The sequence below is a fragment of the Hylobates moloch genome, unplaced genomic scaffold (genome assembly GCF_009828535.3).
Source record: "Hylobates moloch isolate HMO894 unplaced genomic scaffold, HMol_V3 SCAFFOLD_17, whole genome shotgun sequence".
Classification (NCBI taxonomy): Eukaryota; Metazoa; Chordata; class Mammalia; order Primates; family Hylobatidae; genus Hylobates; species Hylobates moloch.
The window spans coordinates 43,030,869-43,058,845 of NW_026652292.1; positions in this window are offsets into that span (position 1 = coordinate 43,030,869).

Consider the following 27,977-nt stretch of genomic DNA (forward strand, 5'->3'; position numbering starts at 1 on the left):
TTTACTCCCTTTCTCCGTTTGTTGACTCACACTCCGCTCTTTGGATCATTTTCTTCGGAAAAAGTTCCTCGTAGTGTGTCTTGACTTTTTTAAAAGTTGGGTCTTAAAAGTACTTGATTGAACACGCCGACAGATACTGAAGAATGCAGAAAATTGTATGAATGTGCAATCTGCCTTTAGAATGTGGCAGCAAACCTAAACAAAACTTAAATGCTTTGTTTTGATCACATTCGTTGGTCTTCAGATGTCAATTGTGAACTGCTTTGGCTTGTGTCTGCAGCTTTTCTTCAGTTGCCGCCTCCACCCTTAGTTTAATAACAGTGATCCAGTCTTGTTACACGTGAGTGTGGACTCATGCCATGACTGACTTCCTTCTACCCTTTAGCTTTTCTAGTGCCATATTCGCCTGCCATCTGATTCCTTTTCTTAAATCCCATACTTTCTCATTCAGGAAACCTCTTCCCGACAATTCCCCAAAGATCTAATTATTCTGCGTATTCTAGAACTACCTGGTCAATAGTTCTCAATAGGCGTTTGCACTTTTTTAAAAATTGGATTTTTTTCTAAGAATTATTTTTCGTTTGTTTTTGTCTGTTTACTTGATTTAAGGAGACGTTCATTTTTGCTTACCATGTCTAGTACACTGACACAGTAGACACTCAATACTTGGTTTGTTGAAATTTAAGTAGACTGTAAGTTCTACTTAAAACCAGGTAGCTATTTATTCGTAGCAAAAAACGTATTTGTGTTAAAAGTTTGCTGGCTAACTATAAGTCGAGTATTTTTCTAGCTATACAGACCTAGTCAAAGGATGTGATTGTTTGCTAACATAATTGTCAAGTAATATATATTATCTGTGTAATGCTCATCTAAATATCACTGCTCTTTCTGACCAGTCTGAACTTGTTGCCAGAGAGTTAAAAATCATGACTACTTCACGTTTAGCAGTTTTCACTTGCATTCAATGCTTTGTAAAATAGATTCCAACTAGTCAGTTTCTGTAAGGAGAACCCTTCAAATATACTCCTTGAAAAGAATAGTTCACCGGACATTATGAAGTTAGCACTAATGTTTGTGGGGCAAGAAGAGCTTGTTTTAGTGTGGAACAATGAATTAAGAATCAGAAAGCCTGATGTCGGGTTCTAGCTGTAGCATAAATGCACTTGACCTTGATCGCTGCTCTCAAATCTCTGGTCCTTAGTTTACTTTAGAATGCGTGAGTTGGAGGATCTCCAGTATCTCTTCCAGGATCAAAAAGTAAAGGATTCTGATGAGTCCTCATGTTTGCAAAACATAAGAGTGAATATACTTAGATATGTAGAGAAGTTCATAGTGGATAGATATACTTGGATTTTTAAATTCTATTGCCTTACTCAATGTCTTACCTTTTTCATTCAATAAATATTGAGTATCTACTATGTGGCAGGCACCAATTTAGGTATTTGGATATTTAATAGGCCTCTTAAGTATCAGACAACATTCAGTTCATACACACACACACACACACACACTGCACAACATATACACACCCTTAAATCTGCTTGTCCTGTAGTCATCACCATTCCAATAAATGACAGGTCTTTTCTTCTAAATGCTCAGACCAAAAACCTTAGGATAATCCCTACTCCTCACTTTCTTTGACCCACCAAATCCAATCTTTAAGCAGGTCATGCTGGCTCCACATTCAAAATATGCTTAATTACTTCCCAGCACCTCCACTGCTACGACTCTAATTCAAGTTGCCATCTTCTCTTTAGATTACAGTGGTACTAGCTGTAATGAGCTATTTCACTTTGCTGCTTTACAGTCTCTTGTGTATATGGCAACCAGATGATCCTTTGTGTAAGACACATCAGGTTACTCTCCTGCTCAGAATCCTCAGAAGCAGCTGGCTTCCCAACATACTTCAAAGTCTTTTCCTGGCCTATAAGGCTCTGGATACTCGGCAACTTCTGCAAGTATCTCATTAACTAACACCCTTCCGCCATCACTCTACCACACCGGCCTTCCTGATTTTCTTCAAACAAGCCAAGCGTGTTTCTACTTAGGAACTTTGCACTTGCTTTTCTATCTGTCTAGGATCTAGTCTTCCTTCACGTTGTCACGTGACTGACTCCCTCACTTCATTCAGGTCTCTACCCAAATAGCACCTAAATTCACTATCCTCATTATGATGATTCTCCATAAAATAGCATCCATATCACTCCCCATCCTCTTAATTCTGTTTCACTTTTCTCAGACACATCTCTCTCTCTTTCTTTCCTTCCTTCCTTTTCTTTTTTTCTTCACTGCCTGTCTCTCCCCAGTAGAACGTGAACTGCACGAGAACAGGGTTCACTGTTACATCTCCAGTGCCTAAAACAGTGCCTACAACAGTGCCTAGTACATGGTAAGTGCTCAATACATGTTTTTTGAATGAGAGAGGTAATGTATTTAGGCTAAGTGAAGCCTCCTAAAAAAGAATTTCAGATAAATATGGTTATTATCTCAAATCACTGAAGTGGAAATTTGTAATTATTTTGAATGGCTGACTTTTAAAATTATATTTTCTCCTTCCAAAAGAGCAACATGTCATACTATATATGTCATCCTCAAAACTAGGTCACTCTCTACCTCCTGAGAGCCAACAGCCCTTAAGAATTGCTGAGAAGAGAGTTTTAAGTTCTCACTGAGAAGCATAAGGACAAGGATATTTCCTTTCTATCCTTAACCTTGCCAGGATCTTCCTCTTTCGGGTTAGCTGTGATACCCTGTCTTCTCTGGTGACTCAGAAGTGTTAGAGCATGTTTTTTAAAGTCACTCTACAAGTGACTTTTATATAGCTACAAGGAGCAGAGCTAGTAGGTGTCTGAAGTATGCATCACAGTTAGCCCAACTAGCTTTTCAAGTGTTGTGTTTTATGATAAGCTTGGTTTGTTGCTGGAAGAAGTAGTTGTTTCTTTTCTAAGCAGGTGTGGCCCATTTTCATAACTTGCTCCTACATGCATGTTAGCTCTTAGTGAAACTCCTGACAAAGTGGAAAATATTACAAACCACTAAAAGTATTTGGAATGAAAAACTGTTACTCAATGGCTTAAAGATATTTAGCCATCCTAAAATCCTAAATCAAGATGTGTGTGTGTGTGTGTGTGTGTGTGTGTGTGTGTGTCTATGTAAGCACATGCTAAAAAGTAGTTTAGAAATTGCTAGACACAGAAATATTTGCATTTCCTTAGAAAATGCTCAGATTCTTTGACAAAACCTTTGCTATCCAATCCATCCATTTTTTAACATAACAGATCATTTCACTAGACAGTCCATCCGTTTAATATTCATAGGTACACATGGTCAGTTATTTTCTACTTACCCTCTTTCATCTATTCCTCACCAGCATCTCTCCTCCAGATGTGCCTCCCTTTGATCTATCAAACGGCCTCTTCTTCACTGTCTTGGTAGAATGCAATTTTACAAAGGAGGCCCAGGAACCTTAAAGGTTAGGTATATAAGAAATTTTGAATTGAATGCTTGGTGGCAAAATGAAGGGGGGCTTTTTAGGGAGATTTTCTGTCTAGAGGGTGGTCCCCTATCACACTGTTGGGGGCATATAGTATATAGATGTAGGGGTGGGTAAGTCCGTGATCAGAGCAGAGGGTGACCAGGTTCTTGAACTGTTAGGAAGCTACCCCAAATGAAACAATACCTTGTCTTCCACCCTTTTTCTGGCAGCAGATGGGAAGATAAGCTCTTAAATAACATTTATTATTTCTTTCTTTTTCTTTAAGTAGTGTATCAGTAGGACAGTGAAGTTGGAAGAGTAGAATATGAACCACTTCTGGAATGTGTTTGATGTTCCAGAGAAACTACTATTCAAAGATGGAAGAAAACTTGGAATAATCCAAATATCCAAGTCAATAAGATAAGTCTCAATAATCTGCCCTAGGATTTAAAATACATTATTCTGAGTATTGACTTAGAGATGCAGTGGAGAGAGTAGATTATACATAGAGACTTGTATCAAGCAAAAGTAAATTAAGCTGCCATTGAGATACTTAAATAATTAGTCTTCTAGGAGGCTGTAGAGAATTCCATTTCTGAGTCTTTGGGAAACTCCTGGAGTATTACTCCGACTGACATCATCAACTATTCAATTTGCCCAAGTATGTCTACAAAGTTACTTTCTATTCATCATCCTTCTTATGTAGACAGTTATATGTGCCCTGGAAGTTTAATTCTATAAATATCCAGGTCTCCAAATTGGCCCAATAATAATAGTAGCTAATAGTTATTAACCACTTTTATGACGTGATAATTCATTTAAAACTCACAATAGTCTTTGGAGGTAGCTGCTATTCTCATCATCATCTCCATTTTACAAACGAAGAAACTGAGATATAGAGAGGTTAAATAATTTCCAATACCATAGCCAGGAAGTAGTGGAGCTGAATTAGACCCAGCTGGTCTGAGTTCAGAATTGCACTTACAATCCCCTTTGGCCCATGAGCATGATGAGTTCTCCATTCTTTTACTTAAAAGAGTATTGATACCTAGTCAGCTACCGTCTGGGGTGGGGACTGAGGGAAAATGTTGAGAACTTAAGCATCGCCTTTGCAATACCATCAACACAATCTTCCTCTAACAGCAAGTTTGCCAGATTTGGTGTCTCAGCAACTCTGGAACCCAGCATTGAAGCAATCAGTTCTTTAGAGAGGGAGGTAGTTCGGCTGGGCACCGTGGCTCATGCCTATAATTCTAGCACTTGGGAGGCCAAGGCAGGTGGATCACCTGAGGTCAGGAGTTCAAGACCAGCCTGGCCAAGATGGCAAAACCCCATCTCTACTAAAAATACAAAAATTAGCCAGGCATGGTGGCGGGTGCCTATAATCCCAGCTACTTGGGAGGCTGAAGCAGAAGAATCACTTGAACATGGGGGGTGGGGGTGGAGGTTGCAGTGAGCCAACATTGTGCCACTTCACTCCAGCCTGGGCATAAAAGTGAAACTCCATCTTGGGGGGAAAAAAAAAGAGAGAGAGGGAGGTAGTTCCTGGACCTCTTGCTCAAAATTTGGCTGTATACTTGGGCAGTAGGCCAGGTACTGGAGAGATAGGTAGGAATGGCTGAAGACCCATCAGTCAGCGGTTTGCTAAAATAAAGCTTCAGCATCTGAACTTCTCATTGGAAAAGTTAGTGAATTAGCCCAGCCTGTAGGAGTTTTATGGGGACAGAAGTTAGCAGAAGGAGTCTTTTACCCAAGGCAGTAATAACACTATAATCAACAAAGCAAGAAGATCTGAGAGTCAGAATTTAGTGGCAAGAGTCCTGGGCCTATACAACAGAGAAGAAAAATTCGAACGGGTCCTGATGTAAGGAAGACTAGAAGCAGACATGAAAAGCCAAAGTATAGAGCCTGGGAAGCAGATGAGAGCCAGGTGTACTGGGTTCAACGCTAGATAACAGGGTGATTCCTTGTGAATGCCAAAACAAAGTGGTTGCAGGCAGCTGCAACTTTTGTTTCTATGCCCTTTGCAAAGGGCATGTGGAAGAAACAGTTGCATTTACGGGTTAGGGATTCTGTGACTTGGCAGGGTTGTGAGTTTCCAGCATTGAGACAAATTGGTAACCAGATCTGCTGGACTAGAGCCCAATCTGCAAAGCTCCCTAATGCAGAAGAGTCCACTGTTGTGTAAACAGATTCTATCTTCCCATAGTTCCTGGCAACCAGATAGCCTTCATCTCACATCTTCACTGTATTCTAGAGAAATGAGGGTAAGGTGTTGGGCAGGGCAGAGTAGAGATGAATAGTTGGGTATGGGACAGGCAGCTCCCTGTTATATCAGTGGGTATGGTTTACCTCACATAGGGCACCTACACGTGAAGAAATGGCCAGCAGAACTGCTTTGTCTGTTGGCATGGTTGTCTTATTGGAGGACTGCATTGTTGGAGGACTGGTTTCCTCTTCCCTACCAGGACAATCCTCCCAAGTTCTCTAAGCTTTTTCTACTGCCTATTTTTGCAGCCCAGGTCAGTTGATCAGGAGGTGTGGCCTTGTATTTGGTCCACCTTGAGTCAGATGCAGCTATCAGTTAGCAGCTCTGCTTACTGAGTATTTTTATACTGGACTCAAATCATGATATGGAATCATTTGTAGACAGCTCATGAGCAAACCACCAAAATTCTGCTGTGCAGTGACAGCAGGGAAGATCACGGTGTTAACTGTAATCATCCTGGTAGGGAGAGGGTATTTATGTACTATAGGACAGATGGAGAGTTTGTACTGCTTTCAGAGGTGGAATTGCAGGCTACCTGGGAGGCAATGAAGTTCCCCAACCTCTCCAAAAGCAAAGATAGAAGACATGCCTTTCTATCTTTTCACCTCTGATGCATTCAAAGCTACATCATAATGTTGCACAAGGTCTCCTTTAAGAGTAGGTGTAGCCTGTTAGAGTCCAGGCAGGGCATATGAACATAGAACAAGTAACTCCTCCTACACTCAGTTGAAAGGCCACAACCTCCACACAGAAGCTGATGTTCTTCCTGAGCACAATGATGTAGTTGCCAGATCTTCCACATGGCTGTATCAATGGGCTGGACTCTGGAGCCTTAGATTTGGGCAAGAACATTTAATCATCCCTTGAAGGGCCACCAGCTAGGATTGTTACCATGAGAGAATATGGGAAGGAGCTATTTAAGAGGATCCAAAATGATGTGCTGGAGGGCTCCAGGCTCATTTTATTGTGTCAGTCTTATTTAAAGGTGTAAGTTTCATCAAGCAGTGACTAATTCAGGGAAAAAGAAAAAAAATAAAGGCATGAGGCTCAAACAATCTTTTAACTGACCTCTAAGCAGGTAATAAATATCACTACTTTTTTTCTTACAGTTTCTTATTTTTTTACCTTTTTTACATTCAACTCTTTAGTCCACTTGAGATTTTTTTCTGGTATGCTATGTGAAACATAAATCACATGGACACTTTTATATGGGGCACTGTCATGTGCAGGATTACAAATACCTGTTGTATTTATTCATTCAGTCATCCATTACCAGTTCAAGGCACATTGTTAGGGACCAGAGATGATAAACATCAAAAAGAATGTGCTCCTTAATTGGTAGCAGCTTATTGTCCATTTAAGAAGATCAGAGGTACATAAATTACTGTATATACAAAGCAGCATGTAAAAAGTACCATGTGAGTGATGCAAACAAGAAAGAATATAAAATATAAGGATAGTTTTGTATTTTTACCTGAAGGCATATTAGGGAACTAGCAGTAGATTCCTACTGCCTGGAATAAGAGTTTTCCCAGAAGTGTCATTTGAGATGGACCTACAGGGATAGGTAGCAATCTTAATCGTGACTTGTTGGATATAACGAACAGAAATCCTCTTGTATCATCTCAATTTAAAAAGGGAGCTATCCACTTATCTTGCTCTAAGAATCCATTCTAAAAGTAAACTGGCTAAAATATATAATGACCTACACACATAGCTATTTTTTATGGTATTACTTGCAATAGCAAAAGACTGAGAACAACCCAAATATTATCAATATGGGACTAGTTTAAAAAACTATGATACATCCACATAATGGAAGACTGTGCATCCATAAAAAGAAAAGAGATGAAGATCTCCGTGTAGCTCCAGGAAAACTGGTTCAAAATGGTGCTTATGGTATACACCTTTAGCGCAAGAAGCAGGAAAGGATATGAAAATGTATACATAAATGCTTATGTTTGTAAAAAGATACAATGGAAAGATAAACCCAAAATCAATAAAAATGTTAAACAAATGAAGAAGGAGGGAAAAGAGTGAAGGGCATAGAAATAGTGCTATGGAGAAAAAAATACATCGAGAAAGGAGGATAGGGAGTGTGGGTGTGGGCAGAATTGCAATTTTATTATTTATTTGTTTTGAAACAAGGCCTTGCTCTGTCACCTAGGCTGGAGTGCAGTGGTGCAATCTCAGCTCACTGCAATCTCTGCCTCCTGGGCTGAAGCAGTCCTCCCACCTCAACCCCCAGAGTGGCTGGAACCACAGGCGCACACCACCGCGCCCAGCTTATTTTTCTATTTTTTGTAGAGATGGAGTTTTGCTGTGTTGCACAGGCTGGTCTCCAACTCCTGGACTCAAGTGATCCACCCGCCTTGGCCTTTCACAGTGCTGGGATTACAGGTATGAGCCATTACTCCTGGCCAAGATTACAATTTTATTTTATTTTTTTGAGAGAGAGTTTCTCTGTGTCACCCAGGCTGGAGTGCTGTGGTGCAATCTCGGCTCACTGCAACCTCTGCCTCCCTGATTCAAGTGATTCTCCTGCCTCAGCCTCCCAAGCAGCTGAGATTACAGGTACCCACCACCAGGCCCAGCTAATTTTTGTTATTTTTGTAGAGACAGGGTTTCACCATATTGGCCAGGCTGGTCTTGAACTCCTGACTTCAAGTAATCCACCCACCCTGGCCTCCCAAAATGCTGAGATTACAGGCGTGAGCCACTGTGCCCGGCCGGGATTGCAATTTTAAATAGGGTGCTCAGGGCAGGCCTCGCCTAAAAGATGATGTTTGAACAAAACTCTGAAGGAGGGTGAGGGAGCCAACCAGGCGGGAAACTGTGGATGAGCATTCCAAGCAGAAGAGCAAGTACAAAGGCCCTGAGGCAATAATGTGCCTGGCTTTAAGGAAAAACAAGGTTGGATGACTAATCTGGAATGAGTGTCAAAGAGCGTGGTGGAAGATGAAGTGAGGTGAGAGAGATGGAGGAAAGATTCCTTACAGCCTGTAGTCAGTTGTGAAAACTGACTTTTACTCCGTATGACATAAGAATAAAAGGCAGGATTTGAGCCGAGGAGTGACAGGACCTGACTTATATTTTGATGGGATCTCTTTTTCTGTTTCTTGCATGTTTGCCATTTGCCCCATTCCCCCTTACTCTATCTCAGAACCTCTGCTTACTCACGTTCTGTGTTCTCTAACATCAGCCTACATGTGGCGTTGGGTTTGGTGTTGTAACAACTGGTGACATTTCAGTTCATGTGACTATTATGACCTAATCACTCAGTCTCTCAGTGTCCCAATTCCAGATTCTTGGGTGACATAATATTAGACTCACATATTATTAGACTAACTAATATTAGCCCACCACGGTACAGCATGCTGAGGCTGGAGTCAGAAGTGAGCAGAATCCTGTAATATTTCCAAGAGGGAATACGGGCAGAGAGGCAATGGTTAGCACATCAACTTCATCAAGTACTTCAAGTATTTTGGGTTCTCAATAAATAAATACATGAGTGAATAAATCTAGCATATTTAGTAAACAACTTATAATCCTACTACTGCTGTAATGCTCAGTAACCACTTCAGAGTAATAGTAATAATAGATGACTTTACACTAAATGATGGCTTTATACTAAAACAGGTTTCTAAAACTATCTGTCGTAAGAACCAATTTTCTTATTTGTATTTCCAAATATTCTCCATAGGAGAATGATGTTTTTGTAAAATATGCTAAAAATGAATTCCTTGACAAAATTAAATTTTAAAAAGATATACAAAATTGAAAAAAATTTTTTTATTATTAGATTCAACAGACAGAAGATTGCTATGTCAAATTGCTCTAGGTTTCTAAATGCTTAGTCTCAATTTCTGTACTTATCACACACCAGTAACAGTTCCATACTTTAAATAGCACTGCACTAAAACTCTCTTATCTAAATAGTAAATTTTATAATAATGATGGTTGATTAATGGCATTTAATATTCTGAATGAACATATTAAAGATTGTGAAGTTTTGTTGTTTTACTTCTCTGACTTTTCTCATTAGATAAGCTAGTGTCTTGCATGTAGATTCTAATGGATATTTGTTATTAAAATATTCCTCTAGCTTAAGAACATATTTTCTCACATGAAAAACAATGTGTAATTTGTTCCACTTAGATTTGCTAGTAGATTGCCGGGCGCGGTAGCTCACGCCTGTAATCCCAGTACTTTGGGAGGCCGAGGTGGGCAGATCACGAGGTCAGGAGATCAAGATTTGCTAGTAGATTAACTCTACTGCTAAATATGACTGAAATCATTTCATTTTCTCTTGGGTTAGAAATGGGAGAAACAAGGAAAAAACAGGGATTATCTTTCTTAAATTTCAGAGACAGACAAAAAAAAGTATTAACACTGATTTAGAGGGAAGGAAGCTTCTAAATACTCATCCTTCACTGAGGTCTAAAATCCTGGTATTGTAACTGAGTTGAGGACCATTTTCTTTTTTTTTTTTTTTTTTTGAGATGGAGTCTCGCTGTCGCCCAGGCTGGAGTGCAGTGGCGCGATCTCGGCTCACTGCAGGCTCCGCCTCCCGTGTTCACGCCATTCTCCTGCCTCAGCCTCCCGAGTAGCTGGGACTACAGGCACCCGCCACCATGCCCGGCTAATGTTTTTGTATTTTTAGTGGAGACGGGGTTGCACCGTGTTAGCCAGGATGGTCTCGATCTCCTGACCTCGTGATCCGCCCGCCTCGGCCTCCCAAAGTGCTGGGATTACAGGCGTGAGCCGCAGCGACCGGCCGAGGACCATTTTCTTAATTTACTAACTATTTAAGTGCTTAATTGCCATGCTAAATTTTCTATAAAGTGAGTTACACTAATTCAAGCCCAATATGTTATGGCTTCAACAACTTAAGACAAATTACATATGAGCAAGTTGTTTGCCCTTAAGCAGGAAAAACATCAAACAATACCCTACTTTCCCCTTTGCTACAGTATCTCTTTAAGGAACAGAAACAGAAAATTAAAAATCAGAGGCCATTAATGAAATTTCAAATTCATCATTTGAATACAATAAACAAATAAATCACTGATTTACTTACAAGCTACCATTCTACAACAATCAGAGAGAAATTATAGAGTAAGTTTATACTGATAGCAGTAAGCCTTGACTAGTGATTCATCTCCTAAGACTCTGTGACTTCATCATCCACAGAATTGTGGCTAACCAGAATTTCAAAAGCAAGTATAAATATAACAAAAATATCTGAAATGGTTATCAAGAGTTCCCAGGGTATTCAATCCCCTTAGTTCTGCCTTAGAATTTTTAAAAAGTATCTGTAAGTGTTCCAATTTTTTTTATTCATACAGAATCAGAATACTTCAGATTCCCTCAAGCAGGAAAAACATCAAACAATACCCTACTTTCCGCTTTGCTACAATATTTCTTTCAGAAACAGAAACAGAAAATAAAAAATGAGAGTCCATGAAAAAATTATTTCAAATTCATCATTGCCAGGAATTAAATTGTTCTCCTTTATATAGATTATTGCGACACATTAATATTGTTTTCAAAATTACCTTTTAGAGTTATCAATGTTTTTCTTAAGAAAAACAATCTAATGGTAAATGTTTTCTAAAATACAAATTAATAAATATTCCCTGAATTCATTTGTAACAAGTGCTAAACTTATTGCCTTAGCCTATATAGAAGGTACCACAGCTCCAGAGATGTTATCTATGGTGGATATCTGTAGTTTTTTTCTGCTTAGCTCTTCTTCCACACCTGCTTGTTAACGGGGAGACATTTCTCCATGGATCTCTTGCATTTCTGCACATCTTGTGATGTGGCACTGGCTACTCTTGTTCTGCAATATCATTTCAGGGATGTTTACACAGCAAACAGTCTTGGAACAGAGATAATTTCTCCCTGTGGAGCAAACAGCAGATTTATTTACTATCCAATATAAAGATAAAGGTAATGTTTCCCTTCTGAGCAAAGGTCAGGTACTTACTGACCATTATAAAGATTTGGGTTCCCTAAGCTCAGAGTTTCTCACTGGTAACACAACCCACTGGGTGTATAAGCCCCACCTGGCTTTCTTCATGTCTCCTTATGGGAACCAGAGCAAATGCTGATACTCTGGCTACTATTGGTATGCATGATACATTGTCCCTTGTCTCTAATACAGAAATCTTGTGTCTTCTGCCACGAAACTAAGGCAGGCTAACTTGATAGCTTGCAAGTAGGGCAAAATCCTTGAGTTCTCTACCTTGCACTAATTCCTGCTTTGAGTTCTTTCCTAAAACATACCTATGCCTTTGCCCTTCAGCTTCTTGGGAGAACCGTGTGTCTGCATATTAAAATCTCTCTTGGGCTGGGCGCTCACACCTGTAATCCCAGCACTTTTGGAGGCTGAGGTAGGCAGATCACAAGGTCAGGAGATCAAGATCATCCTGGCCAACATGGTGAAACCCTGTCTCTACTAAAAATATAAAAATTAGCTGGGAATGGTGGCAAGTGCCTGTAGTCCCAGCTACTCAGGAGGCTGAGGCAGGAGAATTGCTTAAACCCGGGAGGCGGAGGCTGCAGTGAGCCCAGATGGTGCCACTGCACTCCAACCTGGGTGACAGAGCAAGACTCCCTCCAAAAAAAAAAAAAAAAAAAGTCTCTCTTTTATTTAGGCTTAGGTGGTGTTCTGTTACTTATCATCAAAACTGCCCTGATATGGCCAACAAAATCTGTTTCTTTCTGAAAATTGGACAATAGGGGGGAAATATCTGTGTGGTTTTCTAAGTGCTTTCATTCAACAAACATTTGTTGAGCAGCTACAGCATTCCAGGTATTATGCTGGATGCTGGAGCTACAATAGTGAACAGCACATGGTTCATAGAATTTCAATTTTTGTAAGGGAAGTGGTATAAACAATATGTAAACCAATACATAATAGCTGTGAAGAATGGGAAGTGCTATGAAGAAAACAAATCAGGAATGAAGGCAGAGAGTAAAGAGGAAAGCTTTCTTAGAATGAGTGGGGAAGGTGACTTTGAGGGAGTGGCATTTAAACTGAAGTTTGAAGGATGAGAAGGTGAAGGATTGGTACAAATTGAAGAAACAGTGGATGCCAAACTCTTGAGATGGAAAAAGCTTAGGGAATTGTGAAGATTGGGAGAAGAACAAGCATAAGTAAATATAGTAAGTAAGGGGAAGAATGCCATTTGGTGCTGTAGGGAATTAGATGGGGATCAGATTATTCAGGGCCTTACAGACCAAGGTGAAGAGTTTGGATTTATTGTGTGTACAATGAGAAGCTGTTGAAGAGTTTTAAGCACTTGAGTGACAAGACCCAATTTGCAATGAGCTTTGCTTTTGTGTGGAGGATAGACTGGAGGAAAACAAAAGTGGAAGCAGGCCAGTTAAAAGTTTGTTGCTTCGTCCAGGAGAGAGATGATGGTGGCCAAGAATAGGTGGTGGCAAAGGTGAAGTGGGAGAGTTCCCTGATTCCCCCTGCAGAATGTGCGACAGGGGTGTGGCTTGCCCATTCGGTCTCCACCACTGCTCAAACCCCTGACAAGAGGGGGAGCACGCTTATGGGCAGGTGCAGGAATGGGGGCAAGTGCTTTGGGCTCCAGCCCCATGGTAGTGTCTAGGGGTGGGTGCCTGCAGCCTCAGTGTTATAACGCTTTCTTAGCCTTGCCATCTGCAGACAGCTTAAGTGTTAACCAACTCAATGGACCCTCTGCCTTTTTGCAAGAAGGGGACCGGTGTGACAGCTTTCTGTATCCTAAGCTCTTGCCCAACGTCCCAGAAGAATTGGGTCACATGTGGGCTTGAAGGATGAATGCAGAGTTTTATGAAGTGGTGGAGGTGGCTCTCAGTGGCATGGATGGTGAGCTGGAAGGGGAATGGAGTGGGAAGGTGATCTTCCATCCAGAGGCCCAACTCCTCTCTGACCACCCCAGATGAGCTCCTGTTGGAATTCAGATGTTCCTTCTCTTCTCTCTTTCTCTGCCATGGCGTTCATCTGCTTGTGTCCTCATCTCCCCATCTCCTCATCTCCTCATCTGCTTCTGGAGTCTGGGGTTTGGGGTGTACGTGGGTACAGGATAGGGGGGTGTGGCAGGCCAAAAGCCAACTTTCTAGGCATGAAAGCAAAAATGCCTGTTCCCTCTTAGGGCTGCAGGTCTCCAGATTTGAGGGTGGGGCCTTTGCCAGGGAAATGTCCTCCTCTGCCCAGTAGTTCCCTGTCTCGTGTCCATATCAGTGGTGATAGAGAAAGTGGATTCCACGCTGAGGAGACTGGGACCGTGGATATGGGTGAGGGGTGGAGAGGAGAGAGGGTGGCCATCAGGGAGAGTGGTGGGGTGGAAGAGATTTAGGGCTGAAGAAATGAAGAATGCCATTTGGGTCTTTGTTTAGTTTGATCTTTCTGTGCAAGAGTAGATACCCAGTTGGCCATTGGAGATGGAAGCCTAGAGTTAGGTACAAGATTTAAGTTGGAGATATAAATTTGGGGGTCATCAACATATATATGATACATGGTTCCAGAATCTCAATCTCCAGGCTGCTTTCAGTTCACTCTCTCAGGCTTGGTGCTCACCCTCCCAAACCAGGGCATACAGGAACTTCTGAATCTCCTGTAAACCATGCACAGGTCATGAAGAATTAGGAGCACCATCTCAGGCTTTCCCTCAGCCAACAGTACCACCACTACTTTTTTTTTTTTTTTTAACTGTGGCAATTCCATGTTGGTAAATGTCTTACTCCAAGGTGGCCTTCTCAGAGATACCCTCACAGAAAGGAGTTTCTGCTGACATAGGGAGTAGGATTCTGGGTTCTTTCTCAGGATCATATCCTTCCGTGTTCATGCATATAAATGGAAATAATGTTCCCTTCCCACCCACGCGTAAATGTTTATTCCATTTTTAAGACTGTTTTTCTTTTTCTTTCTTTCCTTCTTCTTTTTTTTTTTTTGAGACAGGGTCTTGCACTGTTGCCCTGGCTGGAGTTTAGTGGTGTGAACTTGGCTTACTGCAACCTTAACCTCCTGGGGTCAGGCGATCTCCCACCTCAGCCTCCCAAGTAGGTGGGACCACGGGTGCCTGCCACTACACCTGGCTAATTTTTGAAATTTTTTGTAGAGATGGGGTTTCACCATGCTGCTCAAGCTGGTCTCAAACTCCTGGCCTCAAGCGATCCGCCCACCTTGGCCTCCCAAAATGCTGGGATTATAGGAATGAGCCACCATGCCTGGCCAAGACTGCTTTTTAAAATAGCTTTATTGACATATATTATATACCATAATATTCACCCTTTTAAGTGTATAATTCAATTAGTTTGAGTAAATATACAAAGTTCTGTAATCAACACAGTCACTAAGTTGTAGAATATTTCTGTTGTCCCACCAAATTCTTCACGCTCATTTGCAGTTACTCCTTGTTCCTTCCCAAGCCCTAGGCAACCACTGATCTACTCTTTGCTTCCTCAGATTTGCCTTCTCTAGAAATTTCATGCAAATAGAATCATACAATATGTGGTCTTTTGTGTCTAGCTCCTTTTACTGAGCATGATTTTGAATTTCATTGAAGTTGTAGCATATATCACCATCTCATTCCTCTTTTATTGCTGAATTGTATTCCATTGTGTGGATATACCACATTGTGTTTATCCCTTCTCCTGTCGGTGGCCACTTGGGTTGATTCCATGTTTTGGCTATTATGAAGAATGCTGCAAAAATAACATTCTCATTCACCAATATCACTCAGTTGTTGGAAGAATTACTTAATTTTTTAAATTGTGGGATAAGATGGTATAATTTGGAGTTTTTCCTCTAGTTTCTGATTTCTCAGAAATTTGGTTACACTATATTTATAGCTTTAAGAATAAATTTCATTAGATTTAAATATTATCATAAAATAGACCAGGTGTGCAGTGGCTCACGCCTGTAATCCCAGCACAATGGGAGGCTGAGGCAGGTAGATCACTTGAAGTCAGGAGTTACCAGCCTGGCCAACGTGGTGAAACCCTGTCTCTACTAAAAATACAAAAAATGAGTGGGGTGTAGTGGTGCATGCCTGTAATCTCAGCTACTCGGGAGGCTGAGGCAGGAGAATCACATGAACCCAGGAACCCAGGAGGCGGAGGTTGCAGTGAGTGGAGATAGTGCCACTGCACTCCAGCCTGGGTGACAGAGTGAGGCTCTGTCTCAAAAAAATCTACATCTATATCTATACATAAAAATATATATATAAATATATAGATACTTTAAATATATATATATATACTTTTTTTTTTATTGCAATGTTTTGCTCTTGTCGCCCAGGCTAGAGTGCAGTGGTACGATCTCAGCTTACTGAAACCTCAGCCTCCCTGGAATTACAGGTGCGTGCCACCACGCCCAGCTAATTTTTGTATTTTTAGTAGAGACGGGGGTTTCACTGTGTTGGCCAGGCTGGTCTCAAACTCCTGACCTTGTGATCTTCCTACCTTGGCTTCCCAAAGTGCTGGGATTACAGGCGTGAGCCACTGCACCCGGCCCATAAATTTTATCATAAAATAGTTCAGTCGTACAGAAAGGCATAAGAAGAATAACAACAAACCCATCATGTAGCCACCACAGATCAAGAAATATTCCTTTTCCAGGAGATAACCAGTATCCTGAATTTGTGTTTATCATTCTCAATCATTTATTCGTATGTACTTTTACCAACATGTACACATTCTTATACAATATACATAAAAATGATGGTGCTATGTACTCCTGTTAGTACTTTAGTACTAACTTATTGTAATTTTCACAATAACCATAAGATGTGGAAAATATTATCCCCACTTTACAGATAATAAAATGGAGGCCAATCGAGGTTAGAGACTTGCCTGGGTCTTACTGTTAGTAAATAGTGGGGGCACGTTTGAACCAAGGGAGTCTGACACCAGCACATCTGCATGACTATGCCACACTGTTTCAAATGCTGTTATACTATTATTGGTATTCTTATCCAATCTTCTTTTTCCCTCAGCATTATGTTTTCAAGATTCACCCATGTTAATACATGTAGGCCTAGCTCATTCTTCAGGCTGGAGTGCAGTGGCGCCATCTCGGCTCACTGCAAGCTCTGCCTCCTGGGTTCACGCCATTCTCCTGCCTCAGCCTCCCAAGTAGCTGGGACTACAGGCACCCACTACCATGCCCGGCTAATTTTTTTTTGTATTTTTAGTAGAGACGGGGTTTCACCATGTTAGCCAGGATGATCTCGATCCCCTGACCTCGTGATCCGCCCACCTCGACCTCCCAGCGTCCACCTCGACCTCCCAAAGTGCTGGGATTACAGACGTGAGCCACCGCGCCCGGACAGCTCATTCTTTTTCACTACTGTATGGTATACTCTTCAATAAATAGACCACAATTAATTTGTTCATTCTTCTATTAATAGAACACATAACCAACAATGTTGTAAGTACATACTTGTGTATGTCTCCTTGTGCATCTATGCAAGAGTTTCTCTAGGATATATACTTACAGGTACAATTTCTGGGTTACATGTGCATCTTCAAATTAACTAGATATCCCCAAGCATTCTCTAAAATGGTTACCATTTTAGTTTCAGGAAATAGGTTTGGAAAAAATTCTGCTGTCCATAGTTATCATGTATAAAATAACCAGATACTACAATAAAAGAGAAGAAAATGTAATAAAAGTGACAAAAAATAGAAGCTAAAATAGAATAGCAAAGTAATCAAAATCTGCCATTTATAAATTCTCTTTTAAGTGCATGCAACAGAGGTGAAACACAGCATTTCTCTACTCTCAACTTTCCCTTCCTTCCAAGCAATATTCAACTCTCAGACCTTCCCTGAAGAGTGTGGATGTGATAGATTACTACAAATATTAAAATCTCTGAATTCAATCTGAATTGTCTTAAAGTGGATCTCCCTCACAATTCCACGTTTTATTTGATCCCCTCCTCTTCAAGCATTGCCATAGGTTCCCTACCAGCTTGAAACTTGCTATTTAATTTTCATTCACAATTATGGAGTATTAATGAGCTGAAATGCTCTGTTTCATATAGAGATATAAATACAATATACTGATATAGCTATAGACCTCAAGTAAGGTTTCTCAGCAAAGACCCATGATAGGCCAGGCGCAGGGGCTCATGCCTGTAATCCCAGCACTTTGGGAGGCTGAGGCATGCGGATCACTTGAGGTCAGGAGTTCGAGACCAGCCTGGCCAACATGGTGAAACCCCATTTCTATTAAAAGTATAAAAAATTAGCCAGGCGTAGTGGTTCATGCCTGTAATCTCAGCTACTCGGGAGGCTGAGGTGGAAGAATCGCTTGAACCTGGGAGGTGGAGGTTGCAGTGAGCCAAGATTGCACCACTGTACTCCAGCCTGGGTGACAGAGTGAGACTCCATCTCAAAAAAAAAAAAAAAAAAAAAGGAAAAAGAAAAGAATCATTGGGAAAACTGGAGGAGCAGGCTCAGGAAATCATCAGGAACTGAGGGGACCAGGCAGTCTGGGACTCAGCCAGAGATACCACCAGAACAGTCTGCTTATCTTGGACACTTGCTCTCACCCCTTGACTCTGTTCTCTCTACTGTCACTCCACTGGACGCTGGATATTGCCTCTAGCAACAGAATTAATGCTAAACTATCCTGTTCTTGCTCCTTTGTATCAAAACTCTTAAGTCCTGAGCAGGGAACTTCCAAATGGCTGACCTTAGGTCACATGGTATTTCCCTAGCTGTGAGGAGTCTAGGAGAGCAAGTATCTGCTCTTTCTGGCTTCCTTAGTGGGAGGCAGAATCTGTTTTTTGCCAAACATCATGCAATGGGGCCTTCCCCAATGTATTAGTCAGTTCTGGAACTGCTACAAAGAAATACCTGACACTGGGTAATTTATAAAGAAAAGAGCTTTAATTGGCCATGGTTCTGTAGGCTATACAAGAAACATAGTGGCTTCTGCTTCTGGGGAGGCCTCAAGGAGCTTAGAAGCATGGCAGAAGGCAAAGTGGGAGCATGAGTCTTATGTGGCAGGAGCAGGACCGAGAGAGAGGGAAAGAGAGAGAGAGATAGGAGGTGTTACACACTTCTAAACAAACCGATCTCGTGAGAACGCACTCACTGTACAGTACCAAGAAGGATGTTATGAAACCATTCATAAGAACTCTGCCCCATGATCCAGTCATCTCCCCCAGGGCTCCACCTCCAACACTGGGGATTACAATTGAACATGAGACTTGGGTGGGGACACAGATCCAAACCATATCATCCAAAGAAAACATTTATTTGTATCATTAAGTATTAGGCAGCCATACATGTACAGAACCTCATAGAAGTAATACTAGTCTGAAAGAATGATTAGGAGATGGCCAGTATATCAGTCAGGATAGGATATATTATGCTGCAGTAACAAATGACTCCAACATCTCAGGGGCTTACAGCAATCAAGGTTTATGTCTCATTCATATATATTCCAGATTGCCAATATTTTCATGTTAGGACCCAAGCCGATGAAGCAGCTTCTAGAACATTATTGATCTCATAGCAAGGAAAAAGAAAAACAAACAAAAACCCATAGCAAGTCACATTCTGACTCCTGAAGCTTCTGCTTGGAAGTGATAAACATAACTTCTGCCCACATACTATTGGTCCAAACAAATTATGCGTCCAAACCTGATTTCTGTTGGGCAGAGAAGTATGATATTACCCCAGGGATGGGCAATTAATATTTTTGAAAAAGAATATTTTGAATAGAATACTGCCCTAGTCATTATCAGAGAGGGAGGAAAGTTATGCTAGGTAGTGGGAACGAACAATTTAGAGGCAAGAAATAGAATGGTGTTTGGGCAGTAACTACCGGCAGTTGCTATTAATTAAGCATAATGTACAAGGAAGGAGAAAGGAAAAGATGAAGCAGTAATAACAGGTGGGGAATAAGTCAGGACACCCTTGCTTTCAGGATAAAAAGCTTCACCTCCATTCTGTAGGCAGAAGCATCCTTGAGGGTATTTAAAGGGAGTTTGTGGGGCTGGTGATGGCTACATTTGTGCTTTAGACAGATTACTCGGAGAAGGATGGACTTGAGGGAGATCTGTTAGGAGGCTATTGTGTTTATTCAGGTTGAAGGATGATGACAGCCTGAACTAGAGAACCTAATAGGTGTGGAGAGGTGGTGACAGAGAGGAAGCAGAGTAGCAGGATTTGTTGATTGATCAGATGTGAAGGGTGAGAAAAAAGGAGGGAGGAAGGATGTTCCAAAGTGTCCATCCTCTGCAATCTAATTTCCTTCTCTTTCCTGTCAAACGGTAAGTTTGAATTCCAGCAGCACTGAGGCATCTTATGATTTCAGATCTTTTGTTTCCCTAGACATGTACAACACATGTTTTCCCTAGACAAGGCTAAAGGCCCCCAAGAAGATCAGAATGGCTAAATAGCCCCATCACATACTCATGTAGAAGGAGAGAACTCAGAAGCGAATGTTCTCTCTCAAGTGACAGCCTGATCTCCCTTTTTCATTTACTTCTCCTTTTCATCATACTACTTCTTACTCTGTTTTTTAAGGTGCAATGTTTGGGGCGTGAAAAATGCACTCACACTCATACACAGCCCATGGAAGTGCAAATTACAGCAAGCTTTTTGAAAAACAATAAGGCAATATTCTCCAAGAGCTTAACTGTATTCACAGATTTAGGCCAGATAATTCTAGATCTGGCAATTTAACCTAAGAAAGTAATTATCAATGTGGAAAAATGATTTATGTACATAAATGTTTATTTTGGAAATATTTATAATAAAAACTGAAAACAACCTCCATGTAAAAAAATTGTGCCTTATGAAATTAGACACATCTGTATTTTTATTAATGTTTTAAAAGAATTTTTACATGGAAGAATGCTTATATTATAATGTTAAGAAAAAAACAAGGCTGAGGTGGAGGATCACTTGGAGCCAGGAGTTTGAGACCAGCAAACAGAGTTTGAGACTCTGTCTCTACAAAAAATATTTTAAAAAATTAGCTAGGCATGGTGGCTTGTACCTACAGTCCCAGCTACTCAGGAGGCTGAGGCCGGGAGTTCAAAGAGGCTAAAGTGAGCTGTGATCGTGCCACTGCACTCCAGCCTTGGTGTCAGAGCGAGACTTTGTCTCTCAAAAAAAAGAAAGAAAAAGAAAAACAATATAAAGGTTAATACTCATTATAATGTCAAGTTTATTTTATAAAACCATAGCAAAAACTGGAAAAAATTATATCAGGGGTTGTGATATTATAGGTGATTTTTTGTTTTCTTCATTTTATTTTTCTCAAATTTCTATAATTTAATGATTTCTTTTATAATCAGAAAAAAAGGTTGCTTTTTTTTCCAACCTTACCCCACACCCACCTGTTATATCAACCCAGAGGTGATACAGCAAGATGGTTGACAAAGCAAAATTGTTAAAAGACAAGTACAGGTCAACTCCTGCGTAAATTGCTAGAAAGAGTGCAGCATCAACCTGAGCCACCCATAGAAGCTTAGCAATTAGTTAGTAGCTGATTAATACTGAATTTAATCCCTGCCAGAAGAGGAGAGAAGAGCTGAGCTTTAGACCTTACCCATTAGAGATTAGGATTGGGAGCTAGAGGACAAAGGAGCCCACCATTGAGGCTGAACTGATAGAAATGGCCTCTCACCTTCTCCCACTGCCTCTATCCTTTAATTAAAACAGCCCTGTCACCTGGGTATCATTCTCCCCACTTCGTGGGCCAGGACCAAGGCTTAACTTCCCACGTTCAATTCTTGAACGCTTTGAATAATTACTAGGACGATAACAAGCATGGCTGGGGAAATATGCTGATCTTTACCTATGACTAATAAGGCCCTTAATAATTTTGGTTTTTTTGAGACGGAGTCTTGCTCTGTCGCCCAGGCTGGAGTGCAGTGGCGCGATCTCGGCTCACTGCAAGCTCCGCCTCCCGGGTTCACGCCATTCTCCTGCCTCAGCCTCCCGAGTAGCTGGGACTACAGGCACCCGCCACCACGCCCGGCTAATTTTCTTTTGGATTTTGAGTAGAGACGAGGTTTCACCGTGTTAGCCAGGATGGTCTTGATCTCCTGACCCCGTGATCCGCCTGCCTCGGCCTCCCAAAGTGCTGGGATTACAGGCACGGGCCACTGCGCCCGGCCAACCCTTAATAATTTTTAATAAGTCAAAAAAATTAAAGGGAGAGGGAGAAAGACTATATTAGTTATCTCAACGACATCAGTGATTAGCTAGGCAGTTGTCAAGGTTTTCCTAGTCATGCAATCACATAGAATATAGAGGAAAATGCAGATTTAGGAAAAATTTAGGAGGTAGGATAGTCAGGCCTTGGTGCTTGATCCTATGTGCACACTGCAGGGAAGGCAGGAATCATGAACGACTGGAGATCGTTTGGGGTAGGGAGACTGATATCGTGTGCCTGGAAATTTTAGAGGGGCTGGGGCTGAGGAAGTAAACTGTGGATATGGTGTGGTGGTTTCTGCCAAGGAGATAATTCACTTCATCTGGATATTGATTACCTATGGGGAAAATTAATAGATTAAGGACAATGAAAGACAACTTTCTTACAGAGTAAGGAGAACAAACACAGAAAGAGGAAAGGCTAGAATAAACTCTGTGGTTGAGACCATCCTGGCCAACATGGTGAAACCCTGTCTCTACTAAAAACATAAAAATTAGCTGGGCATGGTGGCAAGTACCTGTAGTCCCAGCTACTTGGGAGGCTGAGACAGGAGAATTGCTTGAACCCAGCAGGCGGAGGTTGCAGTGAGCCGAGATCACACCAGTGTACTCCAGCCTGGCGACAGAGTGAGACTCCATCTCGAAAACAAAACAAAACTCTGTGGTATATGATTACAATTATAGATACTTCTGTGAGCTCATAGTGGTGTTAATATGCAGATATAGAGGATGAAATAGATATAGGAATGGATATATATGTATTCTCTGGCTGTGTTTGGTAAGAGCGTCTGTGAACAGTGGCATCTTTGTGGCGATAAGCACACTTAGTACCCAGATCTTGGTTTTTAAATACCTTACTAAAAGGAACCAAGGCCCATGGAGAAGTCACCAGTTTCAGGACTGTGCCAACGAAAGTATAAGCTGAGTGTGAAACATCTTGCACCAGAAAATAAGAAAGCTCTCAAAGTAGATTTGAACCACATTAAAGGACAAAGGATTCAGACTGAAGGGGATCCCACTTGCCAAATATAAAACAATTTGAGCATGAAAATAAATAACATTAGTAACAGATTATAAGCCATTGAATAAAATAGAATCCATGAACCTCTACTGATACAAAGAAATGAATAAATAAATGGAAAGCTCTTCTTTACAATTTAAGCCAAATAGTTAATGTAGAAGAAATAATAGGCTGGGCATGGTGGCTCATGCCTGTAATCCCAGCACTTTTTGGGAGGCCAAGGAGGGCAGATCACCTGAGGTCAGGAGTTCGAGACCAGCCTGGTCAATATGGTGAAACCCCGTCTCTACTAAAAATCTCAAAAATTAGCCAGGTGTGGTGGCAAGTGCCTGTAATCCCAGCTACTCAGGAGGCTGAGACAGGAGAACTGCTTGAACACGGAAGGTGGTTTCAGTGAGCCTAGATAGAGTCATTGCACTCTAGCCTGGGCAACAAGAGCAAAACTCTGTCTCAAAAAAAAAAAAAGAAATAATGGAATTAGAGAATCACCATTTGATAACAACCATACTAAAATAGGAGGCAAAAACAGCGAGTGAAAGTTTGATGAGAGAAAAGATACTTAACATAGTCTCAAGTATCTCCCCATAAAATGCTTTTTAATTATTTAATAATAGCTAAACATATTTATTTGTAAGATTAACAGTGGACAAACAAAATGATAAAGGTTAATTTACCAGTGATAGGACAAACTGACATTGTGCACCTCCTAATATGATGCACTAACACAGTCTCACTTGTGATAGTCCCAAACTGCAAAATCCTAACTTTAATCATGAAAAAATATCAGACAAACCCAAATTGAAGGCAATATAAATATCTGGCCTTTAAAAATGTCAAGATAATGAAAGACAAGCAAAGCCTGAGGAACTGTCTAGACTGGAGAAGATATGTACGTGACAACTAAATGCTGTGGATAATCCTGGGTTAAGTCCTGGAACACAAAGGAAAGGGGGAAAGGGAAAGAAGATTTTAAACAATTGTGGGTTTTTTGTTTCTTATTTTGTTTTGTTGTATGTTTCCTGTAATGGATACTATTGGGACAGCTGGTAAAATTTGAAAGGGGTCTGTACATTAGATAGCACTATATCCGTGTTAATTTCCTGATTTTGCTGGGTATGCTGAGGTTTTATAGAATAGTGTCTGTGTTTATAAGGCCAGTGGGGCATTATGTCTGCAACTCACTATTAAATGGTTTAGAAATGTATATATATGTATAATATATATAAACTATATATCATATATAATAAAATATATAAATTAATATGTAAATTATATATCTATAAATTATATACAGATCTATAAATTATATAATATAAATTATATATAATATATAAAATTATATAAAATAATACATATGACTTATATATGGCATATATAAATTATACACGTATGATTTAGAGAGAGAGAGAATGGTAAATCGTAATAAGTGGTGAACCCGGGGCCTAGGTGAAGTGTATAAAGGATTTTCTTGTACCATATTTTATAATTTCAAAGTTATCTTTAAAAAGTTAAATAGAGAGCACAAATATTATGTGAAATAATTAAAAATAATAAGACTATATTGAAAAATATATTCTTCAGAAAGATACTGTCGACACAGTATTAGAGATAGATATTGCTGAGGAACTGAATAATGTAAGTGGCTAGGGGAAGCAGCAACTCTCAGAGATGTGTCCCCAGGGGCAACATAGTTCCCCAGCAGATAATGGCTTTTGGGATCCCAGTGACAACATTCTGGTGAGGCTCTAGTCCCTAGTGCCCAGTCCCTTCCTCCAGTGATCCATCAGAAGTAAAAAGAGGAACGCAGCAATGTAACAGAAAACAATACAACATACTACTCAAAAGCCAACAAACACCATCTAGTGGCAAGGAGGTGATTTTCCCCATTTTGCACGTGTTGTCAAATTCAAACTGCATGCGCCAATTTGCATTCCTGACAGCAGAGTGTGAGAGTTGCCAGGGTTCTACATCTTCACTAAGCTTGCTAAGGTCAGACTCACTAAGTTTTCTCATTTTAGTGAGTACAGAATAGTATTTCCTACAAACTGACAGTAAAATTTAGAGGTTTTTGATTCAGTTTTTAAGATTTATTTATTTAGGCAAGGATACTTTATATATGATGCTCTATACTTCCTATTGTATCACATCAAGAGGCACGTAATGTCTGGTTATCCATCAACTGAATGTGGTTCAAATGTGGTTGACCTGATTCATCAATAGATATAGTATTAAGGATCCTTATCTATCTTTCACCTAATGGTTTTAGAAACCACTGATGATTTTTACCTAGATCCATCATTTTGTAAAATATTTCAAAAATAGTCATTTTCTAATTTTATCATTCTTTCTGCATTTATTAACTGTAATTGTTCTATAAAGAACTTTCCCTCATCAACCACTAGGTACCTTGAAGTCCAGCCCACATAAGAAAAGCAGGGCAAGTGATAACTTACATTTATCGATTTTTAGAATAATGATTTGGCGTCTTAGTGTGTTGTGTGTTGCTATAAAGGAATATCTGAGGCTGAGAAATTTATAATGAAAAGAGGTTTGTTTAGCTCACAGTTCTGCAGACTGTACAAGAAGTACAGTACAGGCATCTGCATCGGGTAAGGGCCTTAGGCTGCTTCCATCCATGGTAGAAGGTGAAGGAAACCTGGCGTGTACAGAGATCACATGGTGAGAGAGGAAGCAAGAGAGAAACAGAAGAGATGCCAGGCTCCTTTTAACAATAGGCTCTCATGAGAACTTACTGAGTAAGAACTCACTCCTGGGATAGGGCATTAAACTATTCATGAAGGATCTGCCACTGTGATCCAAACACCACTCATTGGGCCCCGCTTCCAACATAGGGTGTCCAATTTCAACATAAGAGTTAGAGGGAACAGTATTCCAAACTATAGCAGTTAGTATCCTGGCAATTGGTGAACAAAGAGGATTTTTTAAAAAGACTTATTAAGGACTCTGAGATTTTTACACTTTTGATTTCTATTCATTGCAGTCTTTATTCCTTTTCTGTTTCTTTTTTTAAAAATCAATATTATTGGAAGTATAATTAAAATGCAATAAAATGCATTCATTTAGAAACTGTGCAATTGACATCAAAAAGCTTATTCACCATGATCAAGTGGGCTTCATCCCTGGGATGCAAGGCTGGTTCAACATACGCAAATCAATAAACGTAATCCAGCATATAAACAGAACCAACGACAAAAACCACACGATTATCTCAATAGATGCAGAAAAGGCTTTTGATGAAATTCAACAATGCTTCATGCTAAAAACTCTCAATAAATTAGGTATTGATGGGACGTATCTCAAAATAATAAGAGCTATCTATGACAAACCCACAGTGAATATCATACTGAATGGGCAAAACCTGGAAGCATTCCCTTTGAAAACTGGAACAAGACAGGGATGCCCTCTCTCACCACTCCTATTCAACATAGTGTTGGAAGTTCTGGCCAGGGCAATCAGGCAGGAGAAGGAAATAAAGGGTATTCAATTAGGAAAAGAGGAAGTCAAATTGTCCCTGTTTGCAGATGACATGATTGTATATCTAGAAAACCCCATCGTCAGGCCGGGCGCGGTGGCTCACGCTTGTAATCCCAGCACTTTGGGAGGCCGAGGCGGGCGGATCACGAGGTCAAAAGATCGAGACCACGGTGAAACCCCGTCTCTACTAAAAATACAAAAAAAAATTAGCCGGGCGTGGTGGCGGGCGCCTGTAGTCCCAGCTACTCGGAGAGGCTGAGGCAGGAGAATGGCGTGAACCCGGGAGGCGGAGCTTGCAGTGAGCCGAGATTGCGCCACTGCACTCCAGCCTGGGCGACAGAGCGAGACTCCGTCTCAAAAAAAAAAAAAAAAAAAAAAAAAAAAGAAAACCCCATCGTCTCAGCCCAAAATCTCTTTAAGCTGATAGGCAACTTTAGCAAAGTCTCAGGATACAAAATCAATGTGCAAAAATCACAAGCATTCTTATACACCAATAACACACAAACAGAGAGCCAAATCATGAGTGAACTCCCATTCACAATTGCTTCAAAGAGAATAAAATACCTAGGAATCCAACTTACAAGGGATGTGAAAGACTTCTTCAAGGAGAACTATAAACCACTGCTCAATGAAATAAAAGAGGATACAAACAAATGGAAGAACATTCCATGCTCATGGATAGGAAGAATCAATATTGTGAAAATGGCCATACTGCCCAAGGTAATTTATAGATTCAATGCCATCCCCATCAAGCTACCAATGACTTTCTTCATAGAATTGGAAAAAACTACTTTAAAGTTCATATGGAACCAAAAAAGAGCCCGCATTGCCAAGTCAATCCTAAGCCAAAAGAACAAAGCTGGAGGCATCATGCTACTTGACTTCAAACTATACTACAAGGCTACAGTAACCAAAACAGCATGCTACTGGTACCAAAACAGAGATATAGACCAATGGAACAGAACAGAGCCCTCAGAAATAATGCCGCATATCTACAACTATCTGATCTTTGACAAAGCTGACAAAAACAAGAAATGGGGAAAGGATTCCCTGTTTAATAAATTGTGCTGGGAAAACTGGCTAGCCATATGTAGAAAGCTGAAACTGGATCCCTTCCTTACACCTTATACAAAAATTAATTCAAGATGGATTAAAGACTTAAATGTTAGACCTAAAACCATAAAAACCCTAGAAGAAAACCTAGGCAAGACCATTCAAGACATAGGCATGGGCAAGGACTTCATGTCTAAAACACCAAAAGCAATGGCAACAAAAGCCAAAATTGACAAATGGGATCTAATTAAACTAAAGAGCTTCTGCACAGCAAAAGAAACTACCATCAGAGTGAACAGGCAACCTACAGAATGGGAGAAAGTTTTTGTAATCTACTCATCTGACAAAAGGCTAATATCCAGAATCTACAATGAGCTCAAACAAATTTACAAGAAAAAATCAAACAACCCCGTCAAAAAGTGGGCAAAGGATATGAACAGACACTTCTCAGAAGAAGACATTTATGCAGCCAAAAGACACGT